Source organism: Triturus cristatus, chromosome 10, assembly GCF_964204655.1.
Source record: "Triturus cristatus chromosome 10, aTriCri1.1, whole genome shotgun sequence".
In the NCBI taxonomy this organism is placed as follows: domain Eukaryota; kingdom Metazoa; phylum Chordata; class Amphibia; order Caudata; family Salamandridae; genus Triturus; species Triturus cristatus.
The window spans coordinates 814,988,293-815,015,536 of NC_140593.1; positions in this window are offsets into that span (position 1 = coordinate 814,988,293).

Here is a 27,244-nt window from a genome sequence, read left to right on the forward strand (position 1 = left end):
TTTTATATATATTTCTAAAACACTCCCCACCCTTATCCCCTATAACCTCAAAATCCCACTTATTACATTTATTTTATTATTAAAATGTTAAAAATTAAATTTTAATACCAAATTTGAAATTTCATTTTTTTTTATAAAATATAAAATATTAAGGTGCCGATCACGATCCGGTAAAAAAACTCCCCGTACGACTCGTATCCGGTCTTTTTACCGTACGAATCGTACAAGTGCCGTACAAACTGCCAATTACGATTCGCATGGGAAAAAGTCCATACGAATCGCATTGGGAATAATTCCCCACACGTCCTCGGGTCGGAAAACGTGTCCGACACATCCTCGGACGATTTACCGTACAAATGTGAAAAGTGAAGTCCGACCGCGGAATTACGATCCATCCCGTGCGTCCTATGTTACAACCGTATGGTAAAAACCCCGTCCGCACCGAACTCCCATAGCAACCATGGAGACATGTGCCCGCACACGCGCCCGACACTCCCCCCAGCCCCCGTACGTTCGAGTCGTACCCCCCCAGCCCCCGTCGTTCGAGTCGTACCCCCACCCGTGTATGTACACCCGTGTACGTGTCGAACCCCCCGTGTATGTACACCCGTGTACGTGTCGAACCCCCCGTGTATGTATACCCGTGTACGTGTTGAACCCCCCGTGTATGTACACCCGTGTACGTGTCGAACCCCCGTGTATGTATACCCGTGTACGTGTCAAACCCCCCCGTGTATGTACACCCGTGTACGTGTCGAACCCCCGTGTATGTACACCCATGTACGCGTCGAACCCCCCGTGTATGTACACCCGTGTACGTGTCGAACCCCCCGTGTATGTACACCCGTGTACGTTCGAGTCATACCCCCACCCGTGTATGTACGGTGCGTACCCCCAGCGCTTCGCAACTCTGCCTTCTTTGCTACTTTGTTTTCTTGATTCCTCAACCTGCACTATTCTAGTATACCCTTGTAGCCTCCCCCTCTGTATATCCTTCTCCAGTCCCCGCCTTTCTTCCCATTTCCTTGGTTCCAGTTCCTAATTTGCTGTCTTTTTATTCTGCTGTCTTGCTTCTATTACCTTGTATGTTTGTTACCTGCTTTCTGCCAAGTGTGCCCTGTGATTTCCTTCCTTTCCTGTTAAGCACTCCTCCTTGCTAGCTCCTTGTCTATTGTGCTTGTGTTTAGTTCTACCACTTTGCTGTTACTGCCTTGTGTGTTCCTGTTTGATCGCCAAGATCCGTGGGCACAGCTGACTACCTAGGTGGTGTTTCTTGTTCACTGTGAGTATTGTCTTTGACTTGCATTTATAACATCACCATAGGTATAAGCTCCACAGACCCTGCATTTGCATGCATATCCTATATGTGGGTATTTGCAGTCAGTATCTGTAACAGCAATTGTGGGTGAGAAACTTACTGAGCTTCAGTCTTACCATGTGGAGCTCCTGAGTGCTTTACCCCACACTCCTCTTTATTGTTAATGTTATTTCATATATATGTCTTGCACATTCGTCCTGGGTGTAGTTATTTTGAATGCTAAATTGCCTCGTGAGTGCCTTTCCTTTCTGAGTCTTACCCATCTTGTTCACTTGTACAGGCTTCCTCTTTGGATCCCTTTTTCTCTTCTGACTCCCTGTATGATCCTGGGCAGCGCTGTACTCCTCTTTCTGTGCACGTTTTCTATTCAGTTCCCAGTCCTTGCCCTAGTCCCTGATTGTGTTCCTCACATAGTCCCGGACAGTCCCTGACACTAGCTCACCCTTCAGTACCCAATTAAAGGCGCCACTAGTATTCTGTCCGCACCAAGATACTCAGTCATCGCAGCAGTCACTTGCCCATAAAAGTCAGGGTAACAATGTTAGGGCATAGACATTCACCAAGCAAATATCTGTGCCATTCAACAGGACCACATATCCACCCTCTCCATCTAATTTATGACACTTGTGGCAGAACGGGACCCCTGTGGCCACCCATTTCATAGCTCCCCTTGCAAACCCAGAGTAAGAAGCGGCATAAAGTTGTCCCTGACACCACCTCTTTAAATTAGCCACACAGTCTCCCAATACATACATTTCCTGTATGAAGGCAATGTAGACTCCATATCTCCTCAAGTAAGCATACACCCTACACCTTTTTTCCAGCTTTCCCAACCCTCTGACATTTCAGGTCAACAGTTTCACCACATTACCTGCCATCATCTTGCATGTTCCATACTATCCTCAACCTGTCCCCCACACCCTCCTACCAGACAACCAGCTGAGAGAGCGACCAGGGCAGTTTCTATCGGTGCATATTCACGTACGAACATTGCAACATTCCCCAAAACAGTAAACAGGCAACAACACCCTTTACCGACAACCAACCCCCACCATGGGCAGTACATTTAAACACTGCAATTAGCAGTCTAGGAAACAGCATCCACTGCCCCATCCCCAGTGTAAGAAAAGTAGAACCCACTCACAACTGTAACGCTTGCTGTGCAAAAGAGCTGCCGTCCAGGGGGAGCTGCAAGGCCGAGGACACTCAAACTTCTCCCCTACGACCGCAGACTTTGTTCCTGCCCCTGTCAACATATTATACTTAGGTGTTGGACCTGGCCCTTTCGGCAGGGTTATCTCCAAACTTTGTGCTGTCTTCCTCCTATTTTTTCCAACCTGTTTTTGTTGGCTTTAGGACTCTGGGCACTTTACCACTGCTAATAAGTGCTAAAGTGCATATGCTCTCTGTGTACATTGTGATTGTGATTGGTTATCCATGATTGGCATATTTGATTTACCAGTAAGTCCCTAGTAAAGTGCACCAGAGGTGCCCAGGGCTGTAATTCAAATGCTACTGGTGGGCCTGCAGCACTGATTGTGCTGCCCTCGCTGCCACCTTATGAAGATCTGCCCTTAGGAGATTGATCTCTATGGCCACTGAGTCTATTTTTATCACCACTTCCTCCCAGGAGCCCTCGATTTCGGACAATACGCTTGCCATGGGGGGGGGGGGGCATTTGTTGCCCCTCACTCATCTCCGGGGCCATCAGCTGCATCTCCTGGGTTCAACTAATGGCTGTAGTTCACTATCTTGTTAGTCTGCATTTTTCTCTTCCCCCATTGTGTTCTGCTGGCCACGGCAGTGTGATACAAAAGTATCCCTGAAGCAGTCCTATACCTTTCTACCCCAAGGCCTGGTCTCTCGCTCCGCCCCCCCAATGCACCTCCAGAGCAGGTTGCTGTCCACCAAACAATGGCAGGGGGACTCCACCCCAGGCCCCACCAGGAAAAGTCCACACTACCAGTTGACTCCCGCTGGAGCCAGATCACACAGCCCAGGATTTCCAGCTCGCTTGCCTGTCCCAGTGTTCGACTCGGTTGGGGACTACCTGTCGCAATCATGCCGCACCTCTTCCCTGTCTCCACTCAGGGGCACCAGGGCGCCTGCGCTCTCAATTCAGGTCACTGACTTCCCCTCCAATCGTTTTTTAACTGTAGGGGTCGGATCCCAGCCCTTTGCCATCTAGGCCCCGATCGGGCCAACCGCTGCTCCACTGTCTGGGAGCCCTAGGTTCAGCCCACGCCACAAAGGCCTTACCCATCCATGTTCAGGGAAAAGCACAGTCCGCCGCTGCCTGTCTCACCATATGTGTCCCCGGGGTTGCCTCCAACCTCCTTGCGGCTCAGTCTCATGGTGTACCCAGCCAACATGGGCTCTCGCCCCACAAGTCGCCGCACGTCATCCAGGATCCACATTTACAGCTTGTGGCCACCTCTCCTTCATGTCAGGCCGCAGTGGTATATACTGAAATAATACAAATATTACATCTATACTTATCTATACATATTTACCTTTACAGTGTTTTGGTATTTGATATTCTGGCTGCAAAGCTATTACATGACAATATTTAAAAAGATAATATTCTCATAGAATACCAACAAGCAATGAATAGAGATTCAGCAACTGAGAAATGGCAGATTCAAATTTACGTTCCCACTCAATAAATACAATTAAAGAATTCTAGACCAACTGCAGATATTGAAAAAGGACTTTTGGTAATTCATATAAAAGAATTGCCCTAGTTCAGTCTTGATGAAACCCAGGTTGTAACCACAGCGATCGTGCAGCATAAATGAGGGAAACATCGACAAATTCCATGGAGTAGCCTTAGATGAAAGAAACAGGTTGACAAAACAGCTACAATCTGAGGGCCAAGTGACAGATCAGCAGCCATCCCAAAAACAACATTCCTGAACACAGGTGGTGCTATTGACAAAGTTAACTTACACTTGTCAGTAATTTACAAGTGATGTAATGTATTCCCACACTTTTGAGTAACTTTACTAGTTTTGTCTATTCACAAAATCCAAGTGTAAAGTTACTCATAAAAATAGACTTACACATCTAAAAAATGGTATGTGGTCAGTTTCATGACAGTAGGTTACTGAAACAGTAGTAAGCACAGCACATGGCCAACCGCTGATACTGAAACACTCCCCCATAGAAAATAATTTAGACTGGGACTTAAAATAAAACCCTATAGAAAATACTGTTAAATTACATTACATTATTTAAAAAACATGCACTTCAGGTTTTGTGGTAATGAAAAACAAAGACCCTGCAGATTTCTTCTCAGTGCATGTAAATGTAAAATCCAGTATTTGTAAAGCGCAAACAGCTACCCGAAGGTATACTGGCACTGGGGGCCGTCGGGAAGATTAAGCAAGCTATTGCCAAGGGTCACATGGTGCTGGGCTGACCTGCCACCGGTGGCGGGGATCAAACGGTGAGCCCCAGATTCCAGCGTCAGTCGCCCTGGCCGCAGCGCCATACCTCTTCCCTTGTGTGCCCCTTGCCCTTATCCAGGGCATTGGTGCTTGGGAAGATATTCATGCACAGCACTTCTTAGGCAGTGTTAATTTGTAACAAAATAAGTGCAACGGCACAAATGCTTTCTTAGGAGTCCACTGTCGGCACAACGGAGTGCTGGGGCTGATGAATTCTCAGGACGTCCAGTCTTGATTCCATCTCTTGCTTCTTTCTCCATAACTCTACACTCCCTGTCTCTTTATCTCACTCTTACAAGTTCTGGAAAGCAGTGGCGTTGGAACTAGGGGTGTGCCAGGTGCTGCAGCACCCCCAGCTAACAGCTGCTTGCCACATATTATGCTAAAATTCTCTTAGCATCTAGATCTATGTTTGCATCTGTCTTCCAGTGAATTAAGGGATTTTTCAAATTACTGGCACACTAATTTGTTGTATTTATTATCAAACAGGATACATCAATTCAAGGAAGGAATATATTTTTGTAGGTTTTATTTGCCTGTTGCATTATTGCATGAGAACCTCTTGGGTGAGAAGCACGCTTTATAAATCCCTGATTTATCGATTGATACTGTGCCATCACCAGGGCATCTGCAGGGCTTTATGACCATTTGCTACATTGTATGGTGATTTAACAGTAACTTTACACCTTTTCACCTTTACAGTGATATATCAATGTAAGGCAGAATGGAAATTAACTATATTTACATCTAAGTCTATAGCTAATAGAAGAGAACATAATTTGGGCTGATTAACCATATCAAAGATGCGAGATAGATCCATGAAGGCTGGTTACAGCTGGCATCGCCTCACTATGGTATACTTGCCTGTTAGCAGATGAAGATGTAGGCCCTGATTTATCATAGTTTTACAATGCCCTGGTACCACGCAAGGTGACACAAGGCATTGCAAAATCTAGCTTCAGATTTATTTAGCCAAGCAAGGCCACCCTGCATAGTTTGGTAAATCTGGTGTAGCTCAAGGCAGCACAAGTCTCTGTCTTGCGTTACAATGCGTGGTGGAGACGTTACATGGGTGGAGCGTGGGTGTTCCAACGCATCCACTCACACATTCTGATGCATTTCCACATCAAATAACACTGGTAGACCTGGAATGCATCAGAATTGTATGCCTTCCCACCAGAGGCACGACGAGCAGAAATACATTTATTTCTCCTCGTTGTTTCCTCTTTCTAAGTGTGATGCATTCTACAGCAAACTTAGAAAGTGGAAAATCCCCTAAGGTTTGTTTTTATGCAAGAAGGTGCCCCTGCTTGCTCAAAAACAATCCTACCTACAACACAGGCACCCTTGCACTATGGCACAAGGGTGTCTGTGTTGGACAAGGTGGCACATTGTGTGCCTGCACAGGCAGAGAGTAGAAATGCACCATATCTTACTAAATATGCCACTTCCCTGCCCTCTCTCTTTCATGCAGTGCAGTGCAGCAAGTTGTCTTGCTGGGTTGCATGACAGTATGATAGGACAGTCCTATCTTTTTATGTGCGGAAACACCGCACTCGTAAATATACTACTCGTAAATCCAGTTGTGAATAGCAAACAATCGTAAACTTACAAAAAGTGAAAATGTACCTTTGTAAATCATGTCCTATGTACTAAAATTGGTCCTTCCATCCATCTATGAGGGGCATGGATGTCACATATGTAGGGAGCACGTGTGACAAAGGTGGCCATAGCCAGAACATTCCACGGATCTTTTGTAGTGGGGCTGATTGAGGAGTGTTAACAAAAGGCGACAGATTTTCTACCTTTTTTTTCTTGGCTCATTGTTCCCTGGAAGGACTCTTCCCACAGCTCACAGGGGGTTAAGTGAGAGCACTTCCCTTGGTTTGTGCCTTTGCTTTAGGCTTCCCCAGCCTGTGGACTCCCTACACAAGCCCACCTACCTGCTCATTCTTTATGACAAGGACGTTAAATGGAGCAGACTGAGTGAAGCAAGCAAAAGAACACATTTGCAAATAACCACTCTCAGATGTATCTGTTGGAATATACAATTATTGTCTGGCATTTTGGTAAAATGATGGGACAGAAACTTCTGGTCAGTATGCCACAATTTCTGTACTCCCCCAAAGGTCCCCCCCCCCAATTCTGAATCTGTTTTTGGAAGAGATGCCCTAAACATGCCCCTTCCAAATACCGATCCAGTATTTAGTTGCAAACCAAATTTGTGTTCGCTGCATATCAAAACGCCTTTTTGTGTTTGAAAATACCCCGATTTTGCAAATCGGACCATTTGCAAACGCAAAAAGCCTCAATACATCTGGCCCAAAGAATTTTACTAAATTACTCAACAGCTTCCCTAGCAGTGGTGAAACTTTAGGCCTGCTGTGAGGGTGAAGGTAATCAGGTTTGAGAGACTACAGGAATCGTCATTGTTTTTCGATGTCATTCAGTAGTAGCCTTGTCAAATCATCAAACGTTGCTCTACATTCGTGGAGGAATTTATAAGAAAGGACAACGTTGCTTTGAGTTTATGCATTGTGGAAGAAAAAATAACACTACTTAGGTAATACCAGAATACACATTAATTTAGAGGAGTTGAGGAAGTGTGTTGACCAATGGAGAACATCAGCCACCAGGACTCCTCTCGAGAGTTAAAAACCAGGCAGTATATATACAAATCTTTATTATAAAAAGGTCGGCTGGTTCCCCGTAAGAGGGGGTCTGTTCAAAAAAATTGTTACCAGGTTCAGGTGCAACACAATTTAAGCAAGGCTTCCAGCAATTAGAAACTGTTCCAGCATCTCAAAACATGATAGTGAGCAAAATGTTTAACAGTTTAGCCTTGTACAGAGATATATAGTAGGCAATGTGCAGGGACTGCAAATGTCTCAAAGCAGAAACTGCTATTTTGCATTCTACCAGGGTCGACAATGATGAAAAGTGACCTGCACAGATATTCTTGGTGTTGAAGAGAGGAGCACTGGTCAGGAGGCCACCTGCGCGCACACACACACACACGTTTTATGTATGTTATCTTATCGTGGGCGCAGTCGTGTTTTTTATTTATTTTAAACAGCATTCAGAATAATATGCTAAGAAATAAAAAAAAATCAATACATTCAGCAAGATCAAAAACCATTTACTGAGGGCAAATAGAGAATTTTTGCAAGAAGTAAATAGATTCAAAAGAGAATTCCATAGAATATTTTTTGATTACATTTTTTTTATATTATAAGTGAGTGTGTGAAAATATAAACGTTACAGAGAAATATCACTGTACACAAGTAATAATCGAATATACAAGGGTAAAGCTTTTCTACAGAGGAAAAAAGCTGAGAGCATTAAGAGGAATTGTAAATGAGAAGCGTTAACCATGCTAATGTTCAGTAAGTTTACCTGTAACACTTGTAATATTATAAATGAACAAAGAAGGCAAGGAAGGAGGCATATTCCTATAAGGTACAATCTGAAGACTGGAAAGCTTCTTTAGTATTTCTCGTCCCATTCCTCTACTCTAGGGAATATCTGGGTGTCTGAAGGAGACAGGGCATTGGGAGATATGCCAACTGCTTCTGAGTATTTCTAAGTTACATTGACACTGAACATCACTGTCATGCAGTATCTATCTCCCCATTGCCCACCAACATGGAAAGCGTCATTATCACAAGAATGTCGTTGCCCAGTGCCAGTATGTGAAGGACCAGCATTATCATGCCAGTTTCCTTGGCTACGCAAGAATGAGATGCATCAACCATCATACCAGCTCTACTGTGTCAGTTTGCATGTTGCAGATTGCTCTTTCTCTTTTTCCCTAGCTCCCTCGCCCTGAGAGTACTTACTGATGAAACTTGTGGAAGGGCTAGCAGGCTTGTCCTGGAACTGTGGCAGATTTCCAACCCTGTATAGGATGCAATCATGCTCACTTCTTGCGCAAGGAACTAATCCTCGAGTACCAAATCAGACTGCCACCAGCACCAACCAGGCCGCCATCCATTTCCCACCAGAGAGATTAGTTCTTTTGGACTAAAGGAGGGGCACTTTGGGTGCTCATCGACCAGGTAAAGTCAGGCTCTCCCTGGAAGACCATCAGAGCACCTCCGTAGTCCCTTATTCTGAAGCCCTTATGTGAAAAGCCATCACAGAAGGGAACACTTAAGAGGTAAAAGTAAAACTGAGGTGTAGGATGGCCCAGTTGTAAGTAGAGCTCTGGAGTTCAGTCCTTACACAGCTCTATCCTGGTATTGATTCAACAGTGGCCTCAATCTCAGGCACTCGCACTCTTCACCAGTGACAGTCTCCTGAGCCCAGACTTTGTGGTCATGTCGTTCGAATCTCATGATCTCCACCTCAAAGGGCTAGGCCCAGGCATGCTTGAAGGCAGAAGATCTATGCTACAGAAGGTGTGGGACAGGAACCAGTTCACAATATGTGTACTTGTGAGTGTGTCTTGATGGTCTCTGTCAAGGGGTGTGCGTCTTTGTTTGTGTGTGCAAGAGCAAGCAAGCGTATGTGTATGTATGTGTGTGTGTGTATATGTGTATATATATACATATTCACTGAAAAAACCATAGGTTTCAGGCACGTTATAGTTAGGAATTAGCATTTAAAAACCTTAGAAATTCACTGAAGAAACAATAGGTTTCAGGGGCGTTATAGTTAGCTGGACTTTTCACTCGTACAAAACCATTGAAATTCCCCTGTTATAGTTAGTTCAGCCAACTATAACTCGCGCGCCCGCGATGCACTGCTGATGATGCCACATATTACATCACTCATGAAATGGTCAGTGACATCACTGATGACATCTCAAATGACATCACTGATGACATCATCCAGTGAATGTGTGTTTTATATGTATATCTCAAGGTCGATGGAAGAATAAATGGGTATATAAGTGTCTAAATGGATGATTTGTTTTTGAAAAATTGATTGTATAACTGACTGTTTAAGTGTATCTTAGTAAATACATGGCTTAGTGAGTAATGTTTAAATATGTAAATATCTGTATCAGTCTCTCACTTTGTGTATAAGTGGCTGCATGGGTTGGTGAGTAGCTACATGAGTGTCTATATAGGTTATTAGTTATTTTTTTGAGCATCAGTATGAGTGTCTGAGTGTCTGTATGGTTCGGTGGGGGGTATTACGTAGTGCATAGGTGCATGAATGAGTGACTCACTGTTTGTATGTGTTGAAGACAGCAGGACTGTATGGGTGGATGAGTGTGTGCATGAGTGTGTTAGTGAGTGAATGACTGTCTCAATAGTGTCTTTATGAGTAACTACATATGTTTTAAACTAGTATATGTGACTATTGGTGTATATAACTGAGTATATGTGAGAGTGAGAGATTGGAAGAGTTCCTGTATGAATAAGTATGTGTTTCTATAAGTGATTGTTTAAAAGACTAAGTATGTGTAAGTTTCTGTAGAAGTAAGTCTGGTGGTGTGTGCATAACTGTATATGCAAGTAAATGGATGTTTGATTCTTTATTAGCATGAGTGACTATGTGTGTGAGTAACTATATGGATGAGTGGCGTTGTGTAACAGGATGCATAGGTATATGAGTACATATGATGAGTGAGTACATGTATGAGTGACTGTATAGGACTGTTGGTGAATGAGTGGATGTGGATCTTAGAATTACTGAATAGGTTGTTGTAACTGGCATTGGTATGTCCATTGTTTGAAAATGTTAGTTTCTATTTTTTAATGTGTGTATCTAAGGTTATATAAAGAGGAGAGGAGGTCTGCCACTCTGTCACAAGGATGATGTCATCAGTGCTGTCATCAGTGCTGTCATTTGAGATGTCATCAGTGATGTCATGAGTGATGTCACTGACCATGTCATGAGTGATGTAATATGTGACGTCATCAGCAGTGCATTGCGGGTGCGCGAGTTATAGTTAGCTGAACTAACTATAAAGGGGGAATTTCAATGGTTTTGTACGAGTGAAAAGTCCAGCTAACTATAACGCTCCTGAAACCTATGGTTTCTTCAGTGAATTTCTAAGGTTTTTTAAATGCTAATTCCTAACTATAACGTGCCTGAAACCTATGGTTTTTTCAGGGAATTTTAAAGGTTTTTTTAAATGCTAATTTCTAACTATGCCGACAGAGATAGGACATGTGAAGAAAGAAGAAAAAACGCACATAAAGAACAAAAAGAAATGCAGAAAGAAGCAACAGAAGTCCTCAAAGACGAAGAAAAGTGCAGGCAGAAGGATAACGTGCAAAAAGAACAAACAGAAGAGCAGAAAGAAGCCTTGTTGCAAAATCATCCTGTACCCTCAACTTTTTCAGACGGATACTGGTGGTAACTGAGTCTGACTAACCAGTCCTAGAGCCAGTGCTATGTTAAAAGACACTCAGAATACAGTGAAAACACCCACATACACTAGGGAACACTGTGCGTTGGGGTCCCCCTGTGATCAGCATGACCTCCTCTGTAAGCCCCTAGTATATAATAGGGCAGGGGATTAAAACTACCTCTTAAAACATGCCACAGGGCGTGTTTGCACATGTCACCTCAGGCCCCGTCCCCTCCCTTCCCCACAGAGCTGTGTTGCATAGAGGTGTAAAAAGGGGCGTGGCCTCAGAACACCTGCCTGCAACGCAGCTCCCTGGCACATACTGGAGATACCTGTTGGGCTAGTTGGCCCTCAGGGACCCTCAGTATTGAAGGGGAATTAATTCCCCAACTTACAACTGGCCAGGGGGTGCATTTGCAGAGAGCTGCAAGGAGGGGGCGTGGCCTCCGGCACGATGCCGGTCTTTTATTTATTTTATTTTATTAAGAAGGAGGGCTGTGTGGCCCCCCTTCTTTATCTAATGTATTGGCCCTGGGGACCCCATCCCCCAGGGTCTGCACCCTAATTGTTTTTGTTGAAAAAAATTAATTTGGAAGGGGGCCGCGTGGCCCCCTTCCAAGGCCTTAATCGGCCCTGGGGACCCCAATCCCCGGGTCATGGCCTTTTTTTTTTTTTTTTTTTTTTAGGAGGGGGCTGCGTTGCCCCCCCCTCCTCAGGCCATTTATGGCCCCGGGGACCCCATCCCCCGGGGCCGGCCTTTGTTTTTTATTATTTTTTTAAAAATAGATTTATAGAAACACCTAGGACATGCTGGACAAACCGTATGTACCTATCACCATGACGATTTGCATGATATTCATTAAAAGGCGACTATGCATACAATGAATCCACGTGGAATGCATTTACACCGCTAGTGAAGCTCTGACGTGTCTGACGCCCTACCATGCCTAATCCCGGCGCCCCCGCCGGTGGGTACTCTCCAAGTAGACACCCTTGTTGTTTATTTATACAAACATGGGTAGCTATTGACGGGCACATTTAAAACACACGCACACCAAGCCATTCAAAGGGGATTCGACATCAATTCGACCAAACTATGCAAGAAACCCCACTCATGGTTAATAAAACGCACATCCACCGCCGGATGTGTTATACTTTTTATTTTACTCTCTGGAAAGGAGACGAACCTCACTTGAGAGTCACAGCGTGCTCCTGGCTGAGCCCAATGCTGTGTTACACCCACCAGTGCCCGCCGAGTGCCACACACCTCTGTGTTGTATTCCACCAGCTAGTGCGTATGCTATGACACTCTCTAGCCCATGTGTACTGTAACACCACCCCGTGAATATGTAATGCCACACTTGCCTTTGCACGGGTTATATTGCCCCATCTAACGTGCCTTCCTCGATGCCTATGTTATAACGCACAGCGCTATGCCATACATATTACAATATGGGATCCATATCTTTGTCACAGTGCATATGCAATCTTACACTCCCCAGCACATATTTTATATTACAACTTTAGAGACTAGTTAGGTTACACAACACTGCCCTGTGCATATTACACTCCAAGGCGCATATCGCATAGCACGCGCTAGTGCCTGTGCTATCTCGCGCTCTCCAATGAATCTGTCATTGCGCACAATGTATTGCATATTATATTTCACACCCTGGTTCATCTTATATCACACTTTTTGGTGCATAGTTTATACCATATACTATATCTAGTTTTCATTTTCAATCGTGCTCTCAGGACTATGTTCTATATAACACTGCGTCCACCTACCCTTTTCACGGGCATTACATTTTGCGATGGGGGGTGGAGGGTCAGGGGGTGTTTCTGCCAAGTGAGCCCGGAGTGATAGTCACAAACGTCCTCTTCTTCCTAAATAAAAGTGAGATTATGCTGCATACTTGTTCATATTTTACGTAGTTCGCAGACACACATTTTAAAACAATAAAGTTCCTAATACCCACCTTCTCTGAACAGTTAGCTTGCTGCCCCATCCACCTCCTCTCTATCCTCTGTTGTCTGAATCCTTGGGCTAGCCTCCTCCCTTCTGCCATGCATGGTCTGATGTGCTGCCACTGCCCTCCATTTAGCATGATGTACCAGTCCACTCCTCCTGCCCTCCATTGCCCAATTCTATGGCCCATCATTTACCTCCTGCTTAGCCTCTGTGCTTAGCTTGCTGCCCCTATTCTCCTTCCCCCTGCCCTCCAATGTCTTTGTGCAGGCCCCTGCTTCATCCTTTTTGCCCACCATGTTCCATGGACCTGCCACTCCTATCTACTCTGAGTGTTCTGTTGAGCTGCCACTCCCCTCCCACCTGTATAGCATTTTCAGATGACTGTAACCTGTCCCTGCCACCTCCACCCTGCCTGTCCATATGCCATGCCCCTAAACCCTTCCTCCTGTCCTCCATGGTCCATTTTACTGCCACACCCTTCTGCCCTCCCTGGTCTGTTGTACTGCAACTGCTCCTCCTGCCTGTCCCGCACGGTCTGTTGTGAGACCCCTTCCCCTGAACTCTCTTGTCTGTGCCCAGGTCCTGACCCTCCCTTCTATCTTCCATGGTCCTTTGTGCATGCCCTTGCACCCTCCTTCTTGCCCATCATAGCCACTGTGCTGCCACTAACCCTCCCGCTTGCCATGCATGGTCTTCTGTCCTTCCGTGGCCCCTCCCACCTTCCCTGTGTGGTCAGCTAGCTGCCCCTGACCCCCTCCCACCTTCCCTCCATGGTCTGTGTGTATGCCATCATATACTCACTGTTGCTCTCCATGGTGTGTCTTGTTTCTAGTGCCCATCCTGCCTGACCTCCATGGTCATCTTGCTGCTCCTGCCCTACCCCCTTGCCCCCAGCCCTCTGTTTCCATGTGCAGACCCCTATTCCCTCCCTTCTGGCTTGTCTGTTCCATTGTAATTCCCCTGATCCGTCCCTCCTGCCCTTTATGGTCTGTTATGCTGCAGCTTTCTCTCCTGTCTGTCCATTATGGTCAGCTAGCTACCATTGCCTCTTTCCCCTCTGTTCTCTGTTGTCCATGTGCATGGTCCTGTCCCCTCCCTATTGTTTTCTATGGAGTGTTGTGCTGCACTCCCGTCCCGCATGCCCTGTGTGGTGTATTGTGCTGCTGCAAACCCTGATGCCTGCCCTGTAGGGTCAGTTTGGTGCACCTCTCCATGTCCCTCCTGTCCTCTGTTACCCGGTCCATGTCCCTACCCCAATTTCTTCTGCCTACTATGATCCAATGTACCATACTTGCGAACATTTTGAACTTGGTAAGAGGGAGATTTTGAAAAAAAACTGGGGTATTGATTTTCCCCTTTGAGTTACATTGAAAAAGAGGAGATTGTAGACAGGAGACAGATCAAATAAAGCCCATTTGAGCTTAAAAACATTGGACGTTTCCTGGCTGAATCGGGTCTGTTGGCATGTATGGTTGTACTACCACTGCCTCTTCCTTCTGCTCACAATGGTCTATTATATTGCCACAGCCTATCTTGCCAGTCCTGTATTGTTGGTGTGTTGCCCCTGCCCCCTTTCCACTGCCCTCCAGAGTCTGTTGTGCTGCCACTGCTCTTCCTACCTGCCCAGTGTGGTCAAATTGTTGCCTCTGCACTCTCCTACCTGCCTTCAATTTTCAGATTCCGTGTGGAACGCTTGACGTCATCTTGATGTAATCAAAACTGTAATACCTAGAGCATTTCCTTTAGAAATTACATATATGAGAGGGTCTTATTTGCATCAAAATTATGGTTAGTGCTCTAAAAAACTAAAATGAGGACATATTTTCTGAGTTTTCAAATAGCGACAAAGAACTTTTAAAATATTTGTAATCTTTATGTTTTTTTATCCAGTTGACCACTTGATTAAATGTTGCACTTAGGGGAGAGGATGTGGTATTACTTCCAGAGCTGCAGACTTTGCAACTGGGGAACCAGGTTGGAGTTGCTGCTTCAGCTCAACATTCTGTGATTCTGGTCAAATCACTTAATCTCCCCATGTCTACAACCAAAATGAATTTGATCTTGTGTGATGTAACCAATGCTCATGTAAAGCACTCCAATACCTGAAAAGTCTGCGCTATATAAAACTGGAAATACACAAAAAATAAGTGTTTTGCACACTTCTGTCATTGAGCTACATGTGGTCTACATCTGGGTGATATTTGTGCTGCATTTGGGCTCTTTTGTCTCTGGTGGCCATCTTGGGAGATTTATTTGTTATGAAGTTTTCTAATTTCCTCATTTACTGCAGTCTCCTCAGTAGGAAATGCTTTCAGTTTTTTACTTTGATTCCATCAAGAAGTTATTCAGATATATCACACATTTGCCATAAATTCTGAATGTTAGCACTCTAGTTGCTCATTAGATCACTGTAGTAAAGCTACTGCTCACCACGGAAGTCTGCTGCTGGTATTAAAAGTGCATGTTTCAGTCTGCATATCAGAAGTTTTTTAATGAAATAGAAGAGGATTTGAGAAGTCACTCAAAATGTGCCCTAATTTTTCTTTCTGCAGCACTAATCATAATTTCTATGGCAAAATGAACCCCCTCATTTTGTTCCTTTGTAAATTAAATGTTTTAAGTGTTACCACTTTATTCCAATCACGATGGCTTCAGCTGTGCCATACTTTTGTCATAAGTAAGACTGTTAGCGCTCTAGTTGTTCGTTAGAACACTCTGGGACATTCTGTCATTGGGCTATACTTGGGCTACATCTGGGTGATATTTGTGCTACATTTGGGCTCTTTTGTCTCTGGTGGCCATTTTGGGAGACTTATTTCTTCTGAAGTTTCCTAATTTCCTTATTTACTACAGTCTCCTCAATAGGAAATACTTTCAGTTTCATACTTTGATTCCATCATAAAGTCATTCAGATGTGTCACACATTTGCCATGAAATTCAGAATGTTAGCACTCTAGTTGCTCATTAGATCACTGTAGTAAAGCTACTGCTCACCAGGGAAGACTACTGCTGGTATTGAAAGTGCATGTTTCAGTCTGCATGTCAGAATTTTTTAATGAAATAGAAGAGGATTTGAGAAGTCACTCAAAATGTGCCCTAATTTTTCTTTCTGCAGCACTAATCATACTTTCTATGGCAAAATGAACCCCCTCATTTTGTTCCTTTTTAAATCAAATGTTTTAAGAGTTACCACTTTATTCCAATCAAGATGGCTTCAGGTGTGCAATACGTTTGTCATAAGTAGGACTGTTAGCGCTCTAGTTGTTCTTTAGAACACTCTGGGAAGCTGCAGTAGAACACAAAGTAATCAACTGACAGTCTCTGCCCTTGTTGGATGTACATGTTTTACTGAGAATGTCAGACTTCATTCTCACATGACTGAGAAAGCAAATGTGAATTTACAGAAAATATGCTCTCAGTTTAGCTTATAGATCACATTCCAAACCTCTGTGGGAAAAGCATGAGAAAATAGTTTTCTCTCAAACATGATTCATAATATCACAGTAGAAGGCTTTTTCACATGGTAAAATCACCTTAGAACACACCACAATTCCTAAAATGAGTATGGTACCATCAACAAATGATTTATAATGTAACTAAAGTCTTAAAACCTTCTATTAACTGAAATGCTTTTTAATGAGGTGCTATCATGTATATTGGTCCCAAGATGGCTGCCAACACTTCTTGGATGAAGTACTGACAGCCAATCAGATCTCACGATGAGATGTGTGGTTAGGCTCCGCCCAGATATATCTATCTTTTTAACTCTAATTTTCTCAGGAACTACTGAACGGATTTACACCATTTAAGCAAAAGGCACGAGTCTGAACTGAGGACTACCTCTTTGCCAAATTTGGTGTAATTCCGTTTGGCAGTTCGGGCTGTAGCTGCGTCAACAGGTCCTATGGGAAAATGCATGGGGAAAACGCGTTTCGGGTGTGAGAAGATGTGGTAATTTATCACATTGATGACGTCATCAGTGATGTCATCAGTGATGTCATTTGAGATGTCATCAGTGATGTCATGAGTGATGTCACTGACCATGTCATGAGTGATGTAATATGTGACGTCATCAGCAGTGGATTGCGGGCGCGCGAATTATAGTTAGCTGAACTAACTATAACGGGGGAATTTCATTGGTTTTTTATGAGTGAAATATCCAGCCAACTATAACATGTGTGAAACCTATGTTTTTTTCAGTGAATTTGGAAGGTTTTTTAAATGCTAATTCCTAACTATAACGTGTGTGAAACCTATGGTTTTTTCAGTGAATATATATATATATATATACATATATATTCACTGAAAAAAACATAGGTTTCAGGGACGTTATAGTTAGAAATTAGCATTCAAAAACCTTAGAAATTCACTGAAAAAACCACAGGTTTCAGCGACGTTATGGTTAGTTGGACATTTCACTCATACAAAACCAGAGAAATTTGGCCGTTATAGTTAGTAGAGCTAACTATAACTCGCGCCCCCGCAATGCACTGCTGATGACGTCACATATTACATCACTCATGACATGGTCAGTGACATCACTGATGACATCTCAAATGACACCACTGATGACATCACCGATGACATCATCCAGTGAATGTGTGTTGCTTTAAAGTTTAAATATGTTTTATATATATGTATGCCAAGGTGTATTGAAGAATGAGTGGGTGTGTAAGTGTCTGAATGGATGATATAGTAGGTGCGTGATTGATGATATAAGTGACTGATTAAGCGTATCTTACTGAATGCATGGGTTAGTGAGTAAACTGTGTAAATGTCTGTATCATTCTGTCAGTTGCCACATAAGCAGCTGCTTGGGTTGATGAGTAGCTACATGACTGTCTATATGGGTTATTGATTGGTTGTCTGAGTATCTGTATGGGTGCCTGAGTGTCTTTGTGAGTGGGTGGGTGACACTGTGCATAGTTGTGTGTGTGGGTGATTCACTGGGTGTATGGGTGCAAGAGTGCATTTGTGAAGGGCTGTATGGGTGGGTGAGTGTATGTATGGGTGTGTTGGTGAGTGAATGGATGTCTCAGTGTTATATGTGTGAGTAACTACATATGTGAAAGGCAGTATATGTGAGTGTTGGAGTATATAAATGACTATACGTGAGAGTGAGTGATTGTGAGAGTGGCTGTATGGATGAGTGTGTGCTTGTATGAGTGATTGTATAAGAGAGTAAGTATGTGTTAGTATTTGTATAAATCAGTGAGGTGGTCTGTGTATGACTGTATAGGTGAGTCAATGGGTGTGATTGATTTTTTGCACGACTAAGTAGGTGTGTGAGTCAGTCTATGGATAAGTGGTGGTGTGTGAGTGTATGTATAGGTGTATGAGTGCATATGATAGTGGTGTATTGATGAGTGACTGCATGTATGAGTTACTGTATGAGTGAATGAGTGGATGTGTGTGTAGACCCAGGAATCACTGAGCGTGTATGTACTAACTGCTATTGGTCTGTCTATGCTTTCGATATTGGTAGTCAGTATTTTAGAGTGGGTGTATAAAAGGTTTTATTAGGGTGTGAGGAGGTGCATCAGATTATCACATGGATGATGTCATGAGTGATGTCATTTGAGATGTCATGAGTGATGTCATGAGTGATGTCACTGACCATGTCATGAGTGATGTAATATGTGACATCATCAGCAGTGCATTGCGGGGGCGTGAGTTATAGTTAGCTCTACTAACAATAACCGCTGAATTTCTCTGGTTTTGTACGAGTGAAATGTCCAACTAACTATAACATTGCTGAAACCTGTGTTTTTTTTCAGTGAATTTAAATTTTTTAAATGCTAATTTCTAACTATAACGTCCCTGAAACCATTGGTTTTTTTCAGTGAATTTCTAAGGCTTTTTAAATGCTAATTTCTAACTATAACGTCCCTATTAAGTCCCCTTCGATCCTGAGGGTACCTAGGGGCCATCTAGCCCACCAGGTACCTCCAGTAAGCGCCACAGAGCTTCTTTGCAGAGAGGTGTAGAAAGGGGCGTGGCCTCAAACCACCTCTCTGCAACCCAGCTCTGTGGCACATACTGGAGGTACCTGGTGGGCTAGTTGGCCCCCAGAGACCCACAGTATTCAAGGGGAATTAATTCCCCAAGTTACAACGCTCCACGGGGTGGGTTTGCAGGGTGGTGCAGTGAGCGGGCGGGGCCTCTGGCGAGATGCTGGCTTTTTTTATTTTTTTTATTTTTTAGAAGGGGGGCTGTGTGGCCCCCATTCTTTTACTATTTTTGGGGCCCTGGGGACACCATCCCCAGGGCCTGAACCCTATTCATTAAAAGATTTTTTTTTAAACGGGAAGGGGCCCCCCTCCTGAGGCTAATTTCGGCCCCGGGGACCCCATCCTCCGGGGCCAGCCTTTCCCTTTTTTTTTTTTTTTAATGATTTTTATTTTGCAGGGGATGTGGGATGCGTGGTCCCCCTCCTGGGGTGGGACTGTGGGGGGAGCCCCAATGCCCCCAAGGTCCCACCGGCTCCCCGCCTCCTGTGGGTGCCGGCATTGCTTTTGCACAAGGGGAGCTGCAGGCATGCAGATCTCCTTGTGTAAAAGCAAGCCTGCTTTGCTTGATTGAAGCAAGAGCAGGTTTACCTGCTCTCTCTTCAATCAAGCAAAGCAGAGTTTGCTATGGCAGATTGGGAGCTGTGCTCCTGCCCTGCCCTGCCCTGCCACAGCAAACGGCAATGTCCCGGGGGTGGGCACCCCGGGACATTGCAGGAGCAGGCCCTGGGGGGGGGGGTGGCGGTCCCCATGGCCATCAAGGGATCCTGGAAGGGGGCCTCGCAGCCCACCTCTCATCATTTGCACAGCCTGAGGCCCCCCAAAGATTAATAAACAAGCCCCGGGGAGGGGGCGGTCCCCGGGGCTGTGGGGGTCCCCCGTGGGCTTCCGCGATATAAGTGTGGCATTCCCCCGGGACCTGGCCCACCCAGGGGCTCATTCAAATGAAGCGCGGGAGCCCGCGTTTCATTTCTTTTTATTTTCTCAGCAGGATTCGGGCACCCAGCGCAAACTCTGCCAATTTTTTTTTTAAATGCTTTTTTTGGTCCTAGGACCCCCTGAGCAGGCCTAGGGGGTCAGGGTGTTTCTACCGTGCCCCCTTTTCATGGTTTTGTATCTTTGTTTCACCCTTTTTACTTGTGACTCGGTTACCGAGTCACAAGATGGCTGCCAACACTTCCTGGTTTGGAGTGTTGGCATCCAATCAGAATTGAGCCCGTGCTCGGGAGGGTTCGTGACTCCTCCTTAGTGCTCAGATATCAATATTTTTCTTTTTTTAAATTCTCAGGAACTAATGAACAGATTCACAGCATTTAAAAAAAAGCTCGGGTGTAGCCTGTAATAAAGTTTCTTATGAAAATAACATGGAGAAAATGCGCTTTCGGACCCCCCTTTTTTCTCGGCCCCCGCTTGAGATATATATATAAATATGACTATGTGTGTGTTTGTGTTGCTGGGCACACGGTGGCCATGATCTCCATATTATGGGTTCACCTAGATGCAAGATGTCATTGGCTGGCAATCTGCTGTATGGCCATAGCTGGACTGATTAAGGAATTTACAGGCATCTAAAAAGATATTGCTGGCTCTATGATTGTATTACTGACTTCTGATGGGAATTACTGGGCATGTGAAGACAATGACTGGCATCTGAGGGGTCATACCTGGGCAGAGGATGACGTAAGGGTCACATTTATGAGCTATAACTGTGTACGTGATGGAATTCATCTACAAAAGATGGTGTCGAAGAATTTCAGCAAATGGCAGTGTTAGAAGGCGACCTCAGAGGAGCCCGGAGGGGGCCCTGACTGTCCTGAGACCCACCCTCAAAGTATCGTAGCCGGGCACTGGCGGGAGATTCCGCAGGGGAGGAATCTCGTATCTAGGATCGTACACTTGGCACCACACGACAAAGAGACACCACACCGAGGGTTCTTAGGATTCAAGCTTTATCAAATCGAAGTGGTAGGATCTTTATGATCAGCAAGGCAGATATTTACAAGCAGAGCGTGGGCTCACAGAGTCTTGGCGGGGGTAGGAGGTAGCGGGACAGTCTTTGGGGGGATATGGATCAAATGCAGGGGCGTACCCGGCGCACAGCTCACAATCCTCGAGCTGGGGGATACGCTGTCGTCGTGGGGTCCGGCGGGACCAAAGAGAGTCTGGGGGAGCCGCGAGTCACTCAGCAGGCTCAAGCACAAGTTCGGAGGTCTTACGATCTTCAGGGAGCCGCGAGTCACTCAGCAGGGCTCAAGCACAAGTTCGGAGGTCTTACGATCTTCAGGGAGCCGCGAGTCACTCAGCAGGGCTCAAGCACAAGTTCGGAGGTCTTACGTTCTTCGGGGAGCCGCGAGTCACTCAGCAGGCTCAGGTACCAGTTCGGAGGTCTTACGATCTTCGGGGAGCCGCGAGTCACTCAGCAGGGCTCAGATGTTCCAAGGCGAATCTGCCGGACAGTCCCAGAGCACCCCTTGTTATAGGTCGACCCCTCTTTGATGTCCGGGGTCTGTGCAGGCAGGGGTCTTGTCACCTGGGGGTCGCTTGTCGAGGTTTCCTGCCATTGTCTTTTGATCCTTTCAGGGCCGGGTCGGGAGGAGTCCCAGACACCCAGCAGGCGTGGAGCCAGCCCTCAGGGAGGCCGGAGGGCCGATCGAAACCCATCGTCCCAGGGGAGTTCAGAGGTGCGATAGAAACTGCTCCTCCCTCTCTCATCCCCTGGAAGCGTGATGTCCTCCAGCCGGAGGGGCGCCTCTAGGCCCGGGTTGTGCTGGGGCCGGGCGGCCATCTTGGTGCACGAAGTGGGCACGCGTGCCCGGGGTGGCCGAAAGGAGAGAGGCCATGGACGGGGAGGCCCGGGTCGCGTGTGTGTGTTCTGGTGGGAAGGATCGGCTGGGCCGTGTGCTTGGGGTCCCTGGTACCAGGTTAGGTAGTGCGAGGACAGGAAGAGCCATGCTACGAGGCCGGGTCTAACACGCGTCCCCCCCAGCTGAAAGCCGGAGAGAACTACCCATCATCTTGGGGGGTTCTCTTCGCTGAGGCGGAAGAACCGGGAGAGGCCGTCAGCGTTGGCGTGGTCCGTACCAGGGCGATGTTCTACGGTGAAATCCATCCCCTGGAGGGAGATTGACCACCGCAGTAGCTTGGGGTTTTCTCCTCGCATCTGCATGAGCCATTGCAAGGGCCGATGGTCGGTTTGTACTTTGAAATGGGTGCCAAAAAGGTAAGGGCGCAGCTTCTTGAGGGCCCAGACTACGGCAAATGCTTCGCGCTCAATGGTGCTCCACCTCTGTTCTCTGGGCAACAGCCGCCGGCTGAGGAAGGCGATGGGCTGGTCTAGGCCTTGGTCATTCACCTGGGACAGGACGGCTCCAATGCCATGCTCGGAGGCATCGGTCTGGACTACAAACTCCTTGGAGTAGTCGGGAGCCTGGAGGACGGGGGCCGTGCACATGGCCTTCTTTAGGGCATCGAACGCTTCCTGGCAGGCAGTCGTCCACTGCACCCTCTTGGGCTGTTTTTTTGATGTGAGTTCGGTGAGGGGGCCAACCAGGCTGCCATACCCCCGGATGAATCTTCGGTAGTAGCCAGTGAGGCCCAGGAAGGCTCGGACCTCCGTTTGGGTGGTGGGTGGTTCCCAGGCTAGGATGGCGTCGATCTTTGGCTGTAGAGGGGCGACCTGACCGCTCCCGACCTGGTGCCCCAGGTAGACTACTGATCCTTGCCCAATCTGGCACTTGCTGGCTTTTACTGTGAGGCCTGCCTGGCGCAGGGCGGTTAGCACTCTCCGGAGGTGCTGGAGGTGCTCACTCCATCCGGAACTGAAAACGGCGATGTCGTCTAGATAGGCCGCACTGAACTGTTCCATCCCGGCCAGGACCCTATTCACCAGTCGCTGGAAGGTGGCCGGGGCATTTTTCATTCCGAAGGGCATTACGCGGAAGCGATAATGCCCATCTGGGGTGGTGAAGGCGGACCGCTCCTTGGCTTCCTCTGTGAGCGCAATCTGCCAGTATCCGCAGGTGAGGTCGAATGTGCTGAGGAACCGGGCCGCCCCGAGTCGGTCAATGAGCTCGTCGGCTCGGGGGATGGGGTGGGCATCGGCCCGGGTGACGTCATTGAGCCCCCGGTAGTCCACGCAGAATCGGAGCTCGGGGGCGACACCGGGGGCCGCTGCCTTCGGAACTAGGACCACGGGGCTGGCCCAGGGACTATCGGATGGCTCGATCACCCCCAGGGTCAACATCTTCGAGACTTCAGCTTGAATGCAGGACCGGACTCGGTCAGGGACTCGGTAGGCTCGGTGTCTTACTGGCGGGCTGTCCCCGGTGTCCATGTCATGGACACACCAGTCGGTGACTCGGGGGATCAGGGAGAAGAGGTCGGAGAATTGTCCTAGGAGCTGGCGACAGTCCGCTTGTTGCTGGTCAGTGAGGGATGGGGAGAGGTTCACTCCTTCCACGGAGCCATCCTTCTCCTTGACACACAGGAGGTCCGGGAGGGGATCGGACTCATCTTCGGCCCCGTCATCGGTGGCCAGCAGGAGGCTCAGTTCTGTCCGTACGAAGTGAGGCTTGAGGCGGTTCACGTGTAGGACCCGCAGGGGATCCCGGGGCGACTGGACGTCCACCAAGTACGTGACTGGACTCTTCCGCTCAATCACTTTGAAGGGCCCGGTCCACTTGTCCTGGAGGGTGCCAGGCTTCACGGGGGCCATGACCCATACCTGCTGGCCCGGCTGGAACTCGACCAGAGTGGCATTCTGGTCGTACCAGCGCTTCATCTCTTCTTGGCTTGCCTCTCGGAACTTCCTGGTCTGGTTCCGGAGGGCCAGAACGTATTGGAACACATCTCGTGGGGTGGACTGGGGTGCTGCCTCCCACCCTTCCTTAACCAAGCTGAGGGGACCTCGGACGGGGTGTCCATATAGTAATTCAAACGGGCTGAACCCCAAGGACTTCTGTGGGACTTCCCGGTAAGCGAACAGGAGGCAGGGGAGCAGGACGTCCCACTTACGCCGGAGGGGTTCTTCTAGGCCGTTGATTATCCCTTTCAGAGTCCGGTTAAACCTTTCTACTAGGCCGTTCCCTTGGGGATGGTACGGGGTGGTGAACTTATAGGACACCCCACATTGTTGCCACAGGGACGTCATGTATTTTGAGATCAAATTAGTGCCGCGATCGCTCACGACCTCGCGGGGAAAACCCACCCGGGAAAAGATCCCCATCAGGGCTCGGCCCACCACGGGAGCCGTGACGGTGCGTAGGGGGATCGCCTCAGGGTATCGGGTGGCGTGATCCACTAGGACCAGAATGAAACGGTGACCTTGGGAGGTGGGGGGATCCAGGGGCCCCACGATGTCGATTCCGACTCTTTCGAATGGGGTACTGACGACCGGGAAGGGTTGGAGGGGAGCCTTGCGCTTCCCCCCACTCTTCCCACTAGCCTGGCACGTGGGACAGGACTTGCAGTGGGCTTCTACAGCTACTCTCATCCTAGGCCAGTAAAAGTGAGTCACGAGACGGCTGTAGGTTTTGTCTTGACCCAGGTGGCCGGCGATGGGGACGTCGTGGGCCAAGCCCAGGAGGAAGTCTCGGAAGCGTAGGGGTACCACCAGCACCCGGCCGGATCCTAGCTCCACCGACTTCTGCTCACTGTACAAGAGGTTATTCTCCCAATAGACTCGGTGCGTTCCGGTTTGGTCGCCTGCGGCTTGGCCCTCGGCCTGGTGCCGCAGTCCGACCAGGGAAGGACAGGTGGCTTGCTCCCGGCAGAACTCCTCCAGGGTGGGCCCGCCCTCGTGGCGCCACGGGGCCAATTCGGCCAGATCGCCTAACTCGGGGACCGGGGTGGTGTCGGACGGTGAGGGTTCGTCGCTGGCGACTGACCCTCCCGATGGGGGGACGGGAGGACCCTCGGCGGGGACTGCTCTGACTCCCTCGGTCGGGGGGTCCTCGACTTCCCCCAGGGGGGTGAGTCGGGCGGACATAGATCGGGTGGTGGCGCACACCCACTCGGGGAGTCCCATCATCCCTAGGTGGGCCTTGCGCTCGACGTACTTCCAGGGAGAGCTCTCCAGGTCGTTCCCTAAGAGGCAGTCGACCGGCTGGGAGGTTCAACCCTCAGTTTACCTATCACCCCTCCCCACTCAAACGGCACCAGGGCTACCTGACACATACTCTCTCTATTATCTGCGGAAATTACGGGGCAAAAGACGTTGGGTAGGATCTGCTCCTCGGGGACTAAGTGCCTGAGGACACCGGTGATGCTGGCCCCGGTGTCTCGCAGGGCTTCTATTTGGTGGCCATTGATCTTGACGAGCTGCCCGTACTTCTTCATGTTGGAGGGCAGGAGGCTACCAGGGACCATCTCTCTATCTCCCAGGGATACTAGGGCCATAGCTGCGGGTTCCCACTCCCCAGTGTCCTCAGCCTCCTCCCCCAGGGCTACGTTGGCTATCTGTCTAGCAGGGTTTGCAGCAGGGGGGACCTGGGGGGCCATGGGGCACTCCGGGTCATTGGCGTAGTGCCCGGGCCTCTGACAACGGAAACAAGTGATGGTTACCCGGTGCCCCCGTCTCCCGGGGGGTCCGGAGACTGGTGGGGGGGGCGCCGGGAAAGGTGGAGGTTGGGCCTTCGGGGGATTCGACTGGGACTCTCTCTGCCCTCCCTGGTTCCCTCCCCCTCTCTGGCGGGGTGGTCCCTGACTGGCTCGGGGGTATTCTCCTACAATGCTCCGGGGGACCCGGGTGTTGGTCCAGCGGTCTGCTTCCACAGCCAGCTTCTGGGGATCGGTGAGTTTGCTGTCGAGCAGATGCTGGCGTAGTTCCACAAAGCAGTTCGCCGCCAGGTGTTCCCACAACATGAGGTCGGTGAGTTCCTCGAGGGTGGTGACCTTGCTGCCCTTGATCCACCCATCGAAGGCCCGACTGAAAAAGTTTACATACTCCACCCAGGTGGTGCCCGGGATCTTCCTGCAGTCCCGGAATCGCTGACGGTACATCTCTGGGGTGAGGCCGTACCTAGTGAGGAGGGCCTCTTTCATGTGGCTGTAGGAGGTCTGCAGGGAGAGGGGTAGGTCGAGCAGGGTGTCCCTTCCTTCGCTCAGAAACCGTCCCCACAGCCCTGCCCCCCAGTCCTTCTGCGGGACCCGATGAGAGGTCATGGCGACCTCGTAGGCCCTGAACCATTGTTGAATGTCATCATTTTTATAATATTCTTTGACCACGTCCTTGGGGATGTGGACCTTCTGTTCCGCCGGGGAGGCCGCCTCTCGGTTCCCCGGGGGCCTCCCTTCCTCGTTTCTGGCTTTGAGCTCGATCTCCTTCAAGCTGCGTTCGTGTTCTAGTTGGAGCTTCCTTCCTTCGTGCTCCCGTTGGAGCTTCTTCTCTTCCAATTCGCCTTGTACGCGCAGTTGTTCTACTGCTAGCTTTTTTTCCGCTAATTTCAGTTCGCCTTCGATTTTGAGTTTGGCTAACTCGAGTTCGTGATTGCGACTTCTCTCTCTGTCTGCGAGCTCTTCCGGGGAAAGGCCCCTGTCTGGCACGAAGCCTCGCACCTGATTGCTGCTGCTTTCGCCTTGGGTGGGTTCTGTTTCGTCGTGTCGCTCCCCCATGCCTTCTGGGCGGGAGGCCCCGGCATCCACCCAAGCTTTCAGTGCTTTCTGCAAATCTTCTTTGGTGTTGAGACCGGTGGTAGCGATTTTAAGTTCTTTGCAGAATTGCTTCAGTTCTTTGTGCGTGTATTCTTCTAGTTGTTCCACCTGGAACACCCTGTTGGTGTTGGTTTCTGCGGGGCTCATGGCGCTTCCTTCTGCCATCTTTGTCGGTAGTGTGTCAGTCGTTCACGGTACTTGCCGCCAGTAATAGCCGATTTTAGGGCTGTTTTACCGAGCAGAAGGGCAGTAGCGCTCCCTCACGGCAGACATCTTTGTGGGAGGCGGAGCTGGTTGAGCGCTCTTGCCTTTACTACAAAAGGATACGGATATCCTCCGCGTTAGCGGACGCGTGCAGTGGACGCGCCTCGCCAGCGCCGGAGTCACGCCAGAGTCAGCCCGTCTGCGCCCGTCCGCGCCTCGGACGCGCCACGCACCATGGCACCCCTCCATTCAGGTACCAAGGATTTAGTTACATGCCCCCCTATAACTGAGGCACAAAGTGACACGATCAGCCACTTACGCCTAAATTACTCTTCG